General features: G+C 39.3%; 1 long non-coding RNA gene and 1 other non-coding gene across 2 annotated transcripts; one reads left to right on the top strand and one right to left on the bottom strand.

Annotated features, from left to right (window-relative positions):
* Window positions 1–271: 271 nt before the first annotated feature.
* LOC145955370 (small nucleolar RNA R71) lies at window positions 272–378 on the top strand. The gene has a single exon (XR_014431984.1). It is a non-coding gene; the product is annotated as a small nucleolar RNA R71 (small nucleolar RNA).
* A 1,475-nt stretch (window positions 379–1,853) lies between these two features.
* Window positions 1,854–3,898, bottom strand: LOC145954503 (uncharacterized). Its single transcript, XR_014431742.1, has 2 exons — window positions 3,051–3,898; window positions 1,854–2,114 (listed from the first exon to the last, which is right to left on the bottom strand). It is a non-coding gene; the product is annotated as an uncharacterized LOC145954503 (long non-coding RNA).
* Between the last annotated feature and the right edge of the window lie 8,403 nt (window positions 3,899–12,301).

The following is a 12,301-nucleotide window of genomic DNA, read 5'->3' as shown; positions in this document are numbered from 1 at the left end:
TTTTTCCATCTTGTCTAATCTTTGATTAAGAGTATCAAATTTTGCTAAGAGTAACTCAATATTGTTCACTTCATATCGCCCCGGAGTTCCTTTCCTTGCTGTGACTTCTCTTTCACTGTATTGGCTGTGATTTGAGGCTACATTTTCCAAAATAATCATGCAGTCATTAATAGGTTTCCCCATGAAAGATCCTCCAGCTGCTGAGTCTAATATCATGGTGCTTTGTTGGTCCAATCCTTCAAAGAAAAATTGGATGGTAAGCCAACGGTTGAAGCCATGTTGTGGGCATGCTTGAAGATATCCTTTGAACCGCTCCCATGCTTCATAAATAGTCTCTCCAGTGCCTTGTTGGAAATTAGTGATTTTCTTCCTCAATTCTTTAGTTTTAGAAGGAGGAAAGAATTTCTCTAGAAAAGCTCTTTCACATAATTCCCAAGTTGCTATCTTTTCTCTAGGCACTGTTCTTAGCCACACCTTTGCCTTATCTCTCAAGGTGAGTGAGAATAAGCGGAGTCGCATTCCATCAGAAACTTCATCATCAAATTGCTGGGTCTCACAGATTTCCAAGAACCCCTCTAAGTGGTCATTAGGATCTTCTGATGGTAGTCCTCCAAAGGTGTTCTGTTTGAGCATATTCACCAGAGAAGCTGGTACAGTAGCTCCAGTTTGCATCTCCCCTCCAGGTATCCCACGAGCTACGGGTGCAGAGTAATCCCGAAGCGGTAAATTATCTCGTTGTGCAGCCATGTCAAATTCTCTAGAAAGGTTTCTTTTCCTTCTCAGGAGAGTTCTTTCAATCTCAGGATCAAGTGGTGTTGGTTTCCCAAGACGTAGAGATCTCTTTTGCATTAACCCTAAGGCACTGCAAAAAAAAAAAGAAAGTGACCCGTGAAATCTGAATTGGAGAAGTAAACACTAAAAAAAAAAATTATTTATTTATTTAATTTTTTTTTTATTTTTAAAAAATTCGAATTAAAATAATTGTAATTTAAATCAAGAGACGTAGTCCCCGGCAACGGCGCCAAAAACTTGATGTATGGAAAACCGCAAGTGTACGGTTGTCGTCAAGTAATAAATATCGAATCACAGGGACTACGTGTTTGACCTAGAATTACTAGTATTTTAATTTGAATTTTAAAACAGATGGAATTTTTGTTTTGAGATGATAAGATCAGATTCGATGGTAAAAGAGATAGTAATGCAATTAATGAATAAGATAAAACTTTAAGATAAGATAAGGAGATTTCCGGGAATCTAGGGTTCGCACAAAGAGTTCCAACATTATTGAATTATTATTTTCATTAATTAATTCTGTTCCATCTTGAAGGTAGTCTTAACCTAATTTAATCCTTGCACCTTCTCAGGCTACGAGGACGTGTTTAATTAAAATTAATCTCTACTCTCGTGGTAATTACGTTCAATTAAACCCATTAAGATCTTTGTTAATCTATTGCTCCTCGAAAGCTTAAATCAACTCTCGTGATTTAACACTCAAGTCTGTTCCTTTAGGTTCCGATAATTAGGTTCTCCTCTCAGTTCATCCCTAATTATCTATGATTATGAAAATTAAGATTAATTGTTTATCATAATTATAATCAAGTTCTCCTCTCAGTTCATCCTTAATTAATGTTATTATGAAAACAATAATATTAAAGTTCATATATAAAATATAAAAGAACAGATCAAGAATTGGAATAAAATTAAGAAACTGAATAATGCATTAATAAAGAGGTTCTCAGAGGCTAAGTGTGACACCCTCTACCCCAACATCATTAATAAACATAAACTATATTTATAAAAGATTTTCATAGATTGATATAAAACAATAAGTATCATAAGGTAGAAGATGCACATTCATAAATTCATTAACATATATATATAACTTAAGAAGTCATAATAAAACAAAGATTATAAATCAATCCCAGTAAAGGTGGCAGTGCCTCCTAGTTAGGAATCAACTTATAATTTATTTAAATTACACAAGAAAAGAAAATGTTTTTTAGAATAAGAAAAACATGAGATAAATCCTAGCTAAACCCGATGTCACATCCTATCAGAGCATGCCCCAAGAAACCTTTAGGCCTCATCACCAACATCCTCATGATGATGAACACCTGCAACATAAATTTAAACATATACAGAAAAAAACAACAAGGGAGTGAGAAACATCTCACTCAGTTGTAGATGAAGAAATAAAAGTTAAATAGCACACACACACGCAATATAATTCACATATATAATCAATCTCACATATATGCTTATGTATAATGATTTCCTTGACTTGACTCACTAATGTATGCATGTGGCGCCATACAGAAGTTGCAGAATTTATCACTGGTGACCCAAAGGTACACCTATCACTGGTGTTCATACACCTCGTTAGCATGTTACATCACTGGTGTCCCGAAGGCACACCTATCACTGGTGTTCATACACCTCGTTAGCATATCGTGGGTGACTCAAAGGTACACCTTGTTAGTCGTGGGTATGCGGCCTCAGCGGCACACCTGGAGTATATGTGCATATGATGCATGTCATACATTCACAGACTCAACCTTTAGCATGTTACACATATCATATTCATATTTCATAATTAAGAATTATTTCAATAATCCAATTTAATAGTCCAATAGTCCAACAGTCCAAACAGTCCAACAGTCCAAACAGTCCAACAGTCCAAACAGTCCAATAGTCCAACAGTCCAACAATCCAACAGTCCAGAGGTTGCTTAGGTATCATATTTTTCAATAATAATATATTAAGATCTTTTAAGTAAAGTAGGAAGCTTAAAAGGTAATATAAGATAATAAGGAGGCTCAGCCTTCCATTTAAATAACAGATTACAAATTTATAAATACTTAGGAGGCTTAGCCTTCCATTCAAATAATAGATTCTAATATGTAAATAAATAGGATATAAAACAAATCACATCAATAATACATATTCAAAGAAATAAATAGCAAGCAAGAGATCGGGAGCCAATCCAACAAACAAACTATTTAACAATTATTCCCACACCCCCAAGCAAGGTTTCCCACTCCCCCCCTTACCTGGATAAGTAGGAGTTGGAACTAGCGCAATAACTCTCTAAAAACTTGGGCAGAATCTCCTCTTCTCTTTCCTTAAAAAGGAATCGGAATTAGGGCAGAATCTCTTCCTCTTTCTCCTTAAACAAGGCACTAGAGCAGAACCTCCTTTTCTTTCTCCTTCTCTCTCTCTTACTTTCTCTCTCTATTTCTCCAGAATTTCCTTCTCTCTAGAATTCTAAATTTTCAAAACCTTAGGCCCCTATTTATAGAATTTTTGAAGTTACTATGCACTATGCACTATTCATTAAAATAATATTATAAATTACTATGCACTATGCACTATTCATTAAAATAATATTATAAATTACTATGCACTATGCACTATTCATTATTATATTCAAATTAATTAAAATTTTGAAACGGAAAGAATCCGCAGCCCACGTTTCAGCCGCCCCTTCACTGTGCAATTGCATAGTAAAATACTATTCATACATACGTATTCGTAAATAGTAAAATACGTATACATAAATAGTAAAAATACGTATACGTAAATAGTAAAATACATAAATAAAATACTTATTCACATAAAAAAAATATTTCTTTTCATTGAATAAAATTTGGGATGTTACACTAAGCCCTGATCCCAGAAAAAGGGAAACTACTCACAGGAGTTCATAGTAGTTCTCCAAGAAAAAAAAAGAATAAAAGAAAAGCAAACCTTAGAGTCGATGGCACAGGCGCCCAACCTTCTCCAAGTGTCAAAAACTAAAAAAAACTGTCTCCGAAACAAAATCCCCGTTCTAGGCTAACCTCATCTAATTTATAACCTAAAAGGGTAAAAAGGTAAAACTACCAAGATAAAAAATTACAAAGATAAAATAAAAATAAAACATAAAACTTAAAAAGCTGGGACGCCAAGTGAATCACGGCCGTGACTGAGAATCACGACCGTGATCTTCTCTGGAGCACATCTATGAAGGGTCAGTGACGTTCACGGGTGTGATTGGGAGTCACGGCCGTGATTTTCTCTGGTGAATCACGGGCGTGATTTAGAATCACGGCCGTGATTTTCCCTGTAGCTCAGCATTTCCTCTTTAATTCTTAAATCTTGATCCTGCTCAGAGAAAACACAACACATACCAAGAAAAGCATAAAATAGGAAAATGATACAAAAATTTATTAAAAACATGAAAGATATGCATGATTATGCTATGAATTCTTGTGAATTAAAGTGCTAAAATACGAGTAAAATTCACAACATCACCAGGAAGAGAGAGTTGCCTTTATGTGGAATAGTAAGTGTGAGAGTAGTTCCAAACTCTTAAGGAAAGATTGACTAGTGTTAATATTACTGAATTTTAGTAAGTCTTATGTGATATATAGTGATGCTTCTAAGATAGGTTTGGATGGAGTGTTGATGCAAGAAGGAAATGTAGTAGCTTATGTTTCTAGCAATTGAAAATTCATGAGAGGAATTACCTTATCTATGACCTTGAGTTAGCAGTTATGATATTTACACTAAGATTTGGAGACATTACCTAGATGTAGGGATGGCAAATAAACCCGTACCCGTGGGTAATACCCGAACCCGTCCCGACTTTGACGGGGAATACCCGCTTTGACCGGGTACGGGTAAAACCCGATAAATTAAATCGGGTACGGGTACGGGTACGGGTATATACTTACCCGCCCCGTCCCCGTCCCCATCCCCGTCCCCGGTTAAATACCCGTCCCCGGTTTAATTATTTAAAAAAAAAAAAAAATTAAAAATAATGTCTCTAGTCTAAAGTGACTCACTCCAACAACACGATTATAGCAAGTTTAGCAACACGAATCACACGATTACACTCCAGCCTCCACGAGTTAGGGTTTCACACTGCGCACTCCAGCCTCCGACGAACGAGCCACTCCAGCCTCCGACGGACCAGCCACTCCAGCCTCCGACGGACCAGCCACTCCAGCCTACATTTTCTCCCTCCGAGCGGCTCCCTCACCACACTGGTACGTCTCTCTCTCGCTCAATCTCTCTAGGATCTCCTTTCGCACAAGCACTCCGTAGTTGGTATCTTGAGCCTTCCGACTCAAGTATATAATCTGATTATCTGGGTTTCTCTCTGTTTAAATAGGGGAACTGGAAAGAAGTGTACTTTTCTTTCCCTCTCTTTCTTCAGTTTGTCTTGCCCTTTCATGTGAACTGTTAAGTGATATAACCTGTTTCACAATTTCTCACTTGGACAGTGAGAAGGATATGGTTCCAGTTTGGTTTGGTTAAAATGAAATATCAAATTCGAACTAAACTGACCTTTGTAGTTTGGTTTGGATTGGTTATCTCGGTGTTTTGAATTTTTAAATATATTTTATATGACTTTTAATTTTTTAAATAACTAAGGAAATAAATTGACACAATGCTGAATCTAATAAACACATGAAAGTTTTGATTAGTTTTTGAAAATGACATTTACTAAAGGAGCAATTTGGGTTAAGAAAATAATTTGATTTTACATGAGTATAATAGGAAAGGCAATGTAAGTATATTAAATGCATGCTTCAGTTCGGTTTGGTTCTGTTTTAACAATAGAACCGAAAATTTAATCTATTTGAAATAAAAGAAAACATGTTTTTGGTTTTCTGGATTATCAGTTTGATCAATTGTTGGTTTTCAGTTTGGTTCAGTTTAACCTCTCTAGTTTTGGATTATCTCTTGTTTTGTTCTGCTCATCCCCACTTTTACTCACCAATACATCTTATTCTCTAAAATCTAAATCTGAGTAAACCACCATTTTATTTCTGAAACTGTATCTACTGTTACATTAGTTTCTAAAACTAAAAGAAAATTCAAATATGTCCCTGAATTTTCAGTTGTTTCATCTAAGAACTTAAATTTAACCGCTTGTCCCTAACCATATGTTAATATTAAGTCACAGTTTTTTAGATTTTAGACTAATGTGATTGATGGATTGCACTTTTAGATAATTATTTGAAATGTTCTTAGTTTTAGGAGCTAAGTAATACACTTTGAAGGACTAAAATAGTGGTTTACTTTCTGAATCTTTATATGCAATTAAGTATATTATCAGATTTTGGAGTATCCAGACCCGTGATCTCTCATCATCCTTATAATTATTCTTGCATTATGACTAAACTGCGTATGAATATTTTTGACAGTGAAACAATTGTTTTCATAACTTAAATATAAATATAATATTTTTATTTAAATATAGCTATGATTATGTCTTTAATAAATTTTATAAGAAATCAAAGACCAATGATGATAGAATGGAGATTGCCCATCAATATAATTATCATCTTGATTAAGAAAAAATAAAGAAATTAGAAAATAAAAATTTATATGTGTAGACCCCTAAAATTGTCCGGGTCGGAAATAAAGCTTGAAGACTCTCGAAGACTGAAGGATAATCAGCCAGAAGGACTCCTCGAAGGCCCTAGGAGGGTTCTCTGCAGGTCCAGAGGTCTTAGAATAGCTCAAAATAAAGAAGTAGAGGGAAAAAGCCCAATACGGCCGTACTGAACTCAATACGGCCGTATTGAAGCTTCAATACGGCCATACTGAAGTCAGTACGACCGTATTGACACTTCAATACGACCGCGGCGAACTCAATACGGGCGTATTGAAATTTCTGAACTTCAATACGACCGTATTGAACTTCAATACGACCGTATTGAAGTTCAAAAATTTCAATACGGCCGTATTGCCCCTGTAGGCCGTATTGCGCCTATTCCCTATAAATATGACGTCAATTGGACGTCATTTGACACTTTTTCACTCAGTTTTGACTCCCTCCTTGAGTATTTTGGGGTTTTTGAGCAGTGTTCTGCCCTAGAAAACTCTCTGGGAGTCGATCCGACGAAGTTCTTGAGCCCCGAGCCATTTTGCTTGAGGATCGAACCTAGTCGAGGGGAAATCTTTTGGATTCCCTTAGTTAAAATTTTGTTCTAGGAGAGCGAGGAGCGGGCTTGTAGAGCGTGGGAACGCCAAAACGCTTCCCAGTTCATTTTTTTATAAAAAAGCACGCTTCAAGAGGTTTCCCTTCAATCCTTCCTTTTACTGCTTTCTGTGTGCATATTTAAACTGTCATCATGTAGATAGTCAATTTATAATTGTTTAGAATAAATAGGGGTAATTTAGTAATTTTATACTGTTCTTTTAAAAAAATAATCTGTCATAGGGAACCCGAAAGGGGCGCCGTGGGGTGCTAACACCTTCCCCACGCGTAACCGACTCCCTTACCCAACTCTGGTTGTAGCGGCCAAAGTTGATTTTTAAATCAATTGCCTTATCCCTTTTTCCAATGTTTTGAGTAAAACATTGGTGGCGACTCCACGAACCCTCCTTTTATGAAAACCACTAATCCATGGAGGGTCCCGCTTGGGATTAATATGGATTAGTGAGCCTTTTAATAAAATTGCTCGTTTGACGAGGTCTCAGTTTGAGAATAAGTCATTCTAGCAATCCACATTTTTCAAACAAATAAACGAGTCCAACCATCCTTCGCGAATGCCGAAAGCCCGTTTCGGGCCGGTGGCGACAGATGGCGACTTCACTGGGGAAGCCTCGAGAGTCAGTCCCATTTAGTGACAGATTATTTTTAACAAATAATAGTTAAAATTACTTCATTACCCCTCACTTGTATGATAACATGTTTATCTATTTGGCTTTAATAACTGTTGTATTTTTAAATTTACGCAATTGTTTGAAATAAAAACTGTACACAAACCTTTGCACACAACAGTTCCCTCTATACCCGGGGGCATGAGTGATTAACCATAGGGAGTGGATGTTAGTACGGCCGGTTGTCGAATGGGTCTATAGGTGCCCGTAGACCGTTGTCGGAAAACATCACTCAAGGTGATAACCATGAACTTGAGTCCGATGGTGCGTTGGAACTTTCCATCGACCTACGACGAGAGGAATTGGATCCCTATAATGGGGGCACCTTGGGGGCCTTGGACTGGTGAGAACAGTTAGAACCTACCTTGAATATGCACCATTTCTGCAGGAGACCCCTACCTCGTGATTCGCTCGTGACTGTTCGTGGATGAGTGAATTGTTTGTGTAAATGTTTACGTGCAATTGTTTGTGCATTAATAAATAACCTCGTGATAAGGTCTAAAAATAATCCCCATGCATAAAAAACCATGACATGAGAGGAAAGACCATGTGTGAAAATATAATAAAAGTGAGAAGCATGTACATCATTACCAATAAGACATCATGCATCCTCATAAAAACATACATTTTAGGATCACCAATACCTCTTGACATGAGTGAAAGAGACCCATGACTATAGAGATTCTCCGTTGGGGAGAAATCATAGACAAAGAAGGGTGGTAAACTTCCGTCTTAAAAAGGCAGCGCCTTAAAGATGGAGGTTTATCAAGCTCATGTTAAAGAGTGTATTCATTCCGTAAAATAAACTAACTAAACATTCATTTTAGAAAGTGGCTGGTCATCTCTCTGTCCTTACGCGCGCACAGAAAATCAAGAAAATGGAAGCATTGGAAGAGCAAAACAAAAAACTCACAACCGAGCTTTCACAACTTAAAGAGCAAATGGCGCAAATGATGGAACTCATGCGTCACCACAACGTCCATGGATCTCATCACAGTGAGCATGGGTCCCATCATGAGGAAGAGGAGGAAGAGCATGAAAAAGATCCTCCAAACGCCGTACCCCTTGGGGCAGGAATTATAATAAAAGAGCCCGAGGTATCAAAGGAACAATTCCATGCCCTCGAGGATCGGCTAAGGGCTATGGAGGGGCACGACTTTGACATTAAGGATGCCGCCGACATGTGTTTAGTGAGGGACATTCAATTCCCTCCTAAATTTAAAGTGCCAGAGTTCCCAAAGTACGTGGGATCGACTTGCCCTAAAAGTCATCTCACCATGTACTGTCGCAAGATGGCTGCATATGCCACAAATGAAAAGCTCTTGATCCACTGCTTTCAAGAGAGCTTAGCTGAAACTGCACTCAACTGGTATATGCAGCTAGATGGAAATCTAGTACACACATGGAGGCAGTTGGCCGACGCCTTCCTCAAGCGCTACAAATACAACATTGACCTAACACCCGATAGGTCTGATCTTCAAGCCTTGAGTAAAAAGAACGATGAATCCTTCAAGGCGTACGCCCAACGTTGGAGGGAGTTGGCGGCACAGATAGAGCCCCCGCTGTCGGATAAGGAGACGGTGTCCTTATTCATCAACTCGTTGACTGGTCCCTATTACGATAAAATGATAGGGAACACAACGACACTCTTCTCGGACATCATCACCATTGGAGAAAGGGTGGAACAAGGACTTAAAAGTGGGAAGCTGGCTAAGCCTTCCCAATCATATGAAGCTAAGAAGGCCTTCGGGAAGAAGAAAGAAGGAGGAGTCAACGCTGTAACCATTGCTCCGTCTTCTTCCGCTTCGAAGTCAGGAAAATCGCAATACAACTCTGTGAAGAAGTTTGACAAACTTCCGACCACTTATAGCGATCTCCTGCCGAAGCTAGTGGAGGCACGCCTTATAGCTTACATTCCACCAAAGAAGGTGAATCCACCCTACCCCGATTGGTACAATCCACAAGACAAATGTCTATACCACTCGGGGGCACAGGGGCATTCAACGGAGAACTGCCGAGCTCTCAAGTATAAGGTCCAAGACCTTATCGACGCTGGGTGGGTCACTTTCGATTCGACGGCGCCCGACGTGAGCAAGAATCCTCTACCGCAGCAGGAGTAGAGAGAAGGGCAAGCCATGATAGGGCCCCTCCACATTTTTTCTTTTAGGGACTCATGATCAGTACCCGAGATCATGAGGACCTTTTCATGTAAATAAAGGGTTTTGTACAGTTTTACACTCATATGTCAATAAAAAGGCATTTTTCACGCATTATTCTCTCATTTTGTTCTATTCTCTCTCTCTCATTAATAAACTCTAAACCTAAACAGAACCAATAAATAATTATGTCTGTGATTGCTCGCTCTGACCGGGATCTGAAAGCCGAGGGTGAATGGGTTGAGTTGGACAGTGATGAGGAGACCATCTCTCCGGATCTGCAAAGACTGCTAGATCAAGAAGCTCGTCTACTCCAACCGAATCAAGAAGAATTGGAGACCGTGAATTTGGGGCAGGGTCAAGAATTGAAAGAGGTCAATATTGGGACCCGTATCAGTGATGGAATAAAAACGCAATTAATTCAATTATTGAGGGAATACAAGGACGTATTTGCATGGTCGTACCATGATATGCCCGGGTTGGACTCCAACATTGTCGAACACAAGTTGCCCTTAAAAGAGGGGTTTCGACCTATTAAGCAAAAGCTTCGACGAATCAAGCCCGAATGGTCGTTAAAGATTAAGGAGGAAGTAGAAAAACAATTGGATGCGGGATTCTTGGTTGTATCCCAGTATCCCGAATGGCTGGCTAACATTGTGCCGGTCGTCAAAAAGAATGGGAAGGTTAGAGTGTGTGTTGATTATAGGGATTTGAATCGTGCCAGTCCAAAGGACGATTTTCCCTTGCCCCACATCGATACACTTGTGGATCACACCGCCACAAACACACTCTATTCCTTTATGGATGGATACTCGGGGTATAATCAAATCAAGATGAATATAGAAGACCGCGAGAAAACTTCTTTCATTACACCCTGGGGAACTTTCTGCTACAGGGTGATGCCTTTCGGACTTAAAAATGCGGGGGCCACCTACCAACGAGCGATGGTGACTCTATTCCACGATATGATCCACAAAGAAATTGAAGTATACGTGGATGACATGATCGCAAAGTCAAAAGACGAAATGGACCACATCCAATATTTGAGAAAATTATTCAATCGGCTTCGTAAGTATCAGCTTAAGCTAAACCCGGCTAAGTGTACTTTCGGAGTTCGGTCGGGTAAGCTTCTTGGGTTCATCGTCAGTGAAAAAGGCATAGAGGTTGACCCCGATAAAGTAAAGGCAATAATGGAAATGCCTCCTCCTAAAACTGAGAAAGAAATTAGAGGATTCCTCGGCAGGGTGAACTACGTCGCAAGGTTCATCGCACAGTTGACTGACACGTGCAAACCAATATTCAAGCTGTTGCGCAAGAATCATTCCGAAACTTGGGATGAGAATTGTCAACGAGCTTTTGACAAGGTCAAACAGTGCTTGGCCAATCCACCAATATTGGTGCCACCTGTCGAGGGAAGGCCATTAATCCTCTATCTGACAGTGCTTGATGAGTCCATGGGAGCCGTGCTAGGGCAACAGGACGAAACTGGAAAGAAAGAACAAGCCATCTACTACCTGAGCAAAAAGTTCCTTGATTATGAAACCCGCTACACGCCATTAGAAAAGACTTGCTGTGCGTTGGCGTGGGCAACACAAAGGCTCAGGCAGTACATGATAAGGCATACTACTTGGTTGGTTTCCAAAATGGACCCAATTAAGTACGTGTTCGACAAACCAATAATCACTGGGAAGATTGCCCGATGGCAAGTGCAATTATCAGAATTTGACATCATACATGTCACACAAAAGGCCATCAAAGGCAGTACCCTAGCTGATTACCTAGCACACGGGCCGACCAATGACTATCAATCCCTTCAGGATGATTTCCCCGATGAGCATATAATGCATCTACAACATGAAGAGCTTAAAGATGATACATGGACCATGTACTTTGATGGAGCCTCCAACATGCTTGGACAGGGGATTGGAACAGTACTAATCTCCCCACAAGGAAAGCATATCCCCCTAACGGCGAGACTCAACTTCGACTGTACAAATAACATGGCCGAATACGAGGCTTGCGCGTTAGGAATCCAAGCAGCAATCAACAATGGTATCCTAAAGCTCAAAGTATTTGGAGATTCGGCTTTAGTCATTCATCAACTACGAGGTGACTGGGAAGTCCGAAATCCTAAACTGATACCATATGTTGAGCATATCAAAGATTTGACACAATTCTTCCAAAGTGTCGTCTTTGAATACATTCCAAGGGAGGAGAATCAGTTTGCTGACGCTCTTGCTACACTATCATCGATGTTCGCCTTGGATAAGGAGCATGAAATGCCCATCATCAATATCCGGCGGCACGATAAGCAAGCGTTCTGCCTACTGATAGATGAAGCTGTTGATGATCATCCATGGTTCCATGACATCAAACAATATCTGTCAAAAGGGGAATATCCTGATATGGCTAGTGATAATGATAAAAAGCATATCCGAAGGAGGGCCATGGGATTTCTGTTGATTGGAGAAACCCTCTACAAAAAG

The sequence above is a fragment of the Cajanus cajan genome, chromosome 2 (genome assembly GCF_000230855.2).
Source record: "Cajanus cajan strain Asha chromosome 2, NIPB_CcT2T_4, whole genome shotgun sequence".
Taxonomy (NCBI): Eukaryota; Viridiplantae; Streptophyta; class Magnoliopsida; order Fabales; family Fabaceae; genus Cajanus; species Cajanus cajan.
The sequence above is the reverse complement of the archived record's forward strand: the minus strand, read 5'-3'. Positions and strand labels throughout refer to the sequence as shown.